Source organism: Schistocerca nitens, chromosome 9 (assembly GCF_023898315.1).
Source record: "Schistocerca nitens isolate TAMUIC-IGC-003100 chromosome 9, iqSchNite1.1, whole genome shotgun sequence".
In the NCBI taxonomy this organism is placed as follows: Eukaryota; Metazoa; Arthropoda; class Insecta; order Orthoptera; family Acrididae; genus Schistocerca; species Schistocerca nitens.
In genome coordinates, this window is record NC_064622.1 from 250,488,973 (window position 1) to 250,491,231 (window position 2,259).

General features: G+C 41.1%; 1 pseudogene; it reads left to right on the forward strand.

The window, feature by feature from the left end:
* The first annotated feature begins 443 nt into the window (after positions 1-443).
* Positions 444-561, forward strand: LOC126204796 (5S ribosomal RNA; annotated as a pseudogene).
* Positions 562-2,259: the final 1,698 nt, after the last annotated feature.

Genomic DNA, 2,259 nt, shown 5'->3' on the forward strand with positions numbered 1-2,259 from the left:
GTTTTCGAAAAGTTTAGCTACAACGTTAGATACGGTAGATGTGGCAGTTGGCGCTATGAAGGCATGAATATTAATTGTTAGTGGTCACGGAAGCAATAAGTGACGGGTTATCGTGCTGAGAAAAAGTTGACGCCTAAATTGTAGAAGCCGTGTTCTATGACTCTATAAGTTAGATGTTTAGAGAAGTTTTAGTCTGTCACGGAACTGGACTATTAGTTGCGATTCTCGGTTATCCTGGCGCGTACAATACATTAATAGTCGTTGTGGCTGTACTTGCTGGTTTTTGAGGTGCACACGCTTTAAGGTGGCGTTAATGTCTTGCACTTGTTATTGTTGAGTTTCTATTACGTACTACGTATATGGTGTATTTACTGTTGAGACACTGTCTCAATCGGTCACTGATAATAACCGGAACCATATTTTCCACAGTGTATACGTAGAGAGCCAACGGCCTTCCCGCAATGGTAACACCGGTTCCCGTCAGATCACCGAAGTTAAGCGCTGTCGGGCTGGGCTAGCACTTGGGTGGGTGACCATCCGTACTGCCGAGCACTGTTGGAAAGGGGGTGCACTCAGCCCTTGTGAGACAAACTGAGGAGCTACATGATTGAGAAGTAGCGGCTCCGGTCTCGGAAACTGACATACGGCCAGGAGAGCGGTGTGCTGACCACACGCCCGTCCATATCCGCATCGAGTGACGCTTGTAGGCTGAGGATGACACGGCGGCCGGTTGGTACTTTCGGGCCTACATGGCTTGTTCGGGAGGAGTTTAGTTTAGAGTTTTTATACGTAGATAGAATACAGCTATTGTTTCCCACCACTGTGTGACTGCAAGTGGTGTGGATAATTTAGAACCATAGCGGAACTAATAAACACAGAAGCGTGACGCGTGACATTTTAAATAGGGACTGTTAGTTGGAACGTGTAAGCCACCACCTGAAGAGACTGATTAGCTTTGAGTCACTCATTCACTATGAAATTTCAGACTTGAATCGAATTTATTGAACTAAAAGTAAATAAAGAAAGAAGTAAAAATAAAATTTGCGTTACCAACATTCATTTAGTGGAGAGGATAGAATCCCCACTAGAGTTATGTATGCAAGTATTTTGAAAGGAAAAGATATAGTTTGGATTTGCAAGGTATTCAAATGCGTCAATCGCAAAGATAAGTCACTTTTCATCAGTGTCAGAGATAACGAAACAAGGAAAGCTATTTGTCGTACTTATATTCCATTATATAAAAAATTAAGTAAAGGTTTCAATAAGAATTTCAATTGAGCGATATGAGCATTATAATAACTTTCAAAGGTTTAAAGAAACAAAGGTAATAGGCGTGAAAACATGAAGGAGATCAGACATTATAGGAGTAAATATTATCTCAGGCGCAGCTGACACACTCTCGCTCGTCCATACTAAAATTATAACTCTGACTTCATCCATCGGAATTCACGTAATAAAGTACGAATGAAATTAATGTTCGAGAATTCTATTTAAACGGAAGTAGATATATAACTTGATATTTATAAAGAATGTTAATGTGTGCTGCGTTTAATGAAGTTATTTGACGCGCTCCATTGTGAAGTATCTCACCTATCGATAGAATTTATTTATGATAAAAGACCAGCAATAGCCGAAGTGTCTCGCACTGAGAAGTTTACCTTCAGTTGTCCTACTTGATAGTGTGATAGTTTGCATAATACTGAATGAAAAATTCTAATACGATTTGCTAATACGATAATTACCATAGTAACGTCCTCTTTAAAATAATTAAAGTTCGTAAGACTCAGAATGAGATTTTCACTCTGCAGCGGAGTGTGCGCTGATATGAAACTTCCTGGCAGATTAAAACTGTGTGCCCGACCGAGACTCGAACTCCGGACCTTTACCATTCGCGGGCAAGTGCTCTACCATCTGAGCTACCGAAGCACGACTCACGGCCGGTACTCACAGCTTTACTTCTGCCAGTATCTCGTCTCCTACCTTCCAATCTTTACAGAAAATCTCTTGCCTGAGTCGTGCTTCGGTAGCTCAGATGGTAGAGCACTTGCCCGCGAAAGGCAAAGGTCCGGAGTTCTAGTCTCGGTCGGGCACACACTTTTAATTCGTAAGACTCATTTAACAGAGGCACAAGGTTTATTTAATTCGTATTTTTTATCAGAGGATATACTAGTTACGGTTCTTAATACCTACTTACCGCTTCCAAAGTGCCTTAATTTTACTGCCAGGAACAGTTAATTGCAATCATAGTCGTTTGACGTT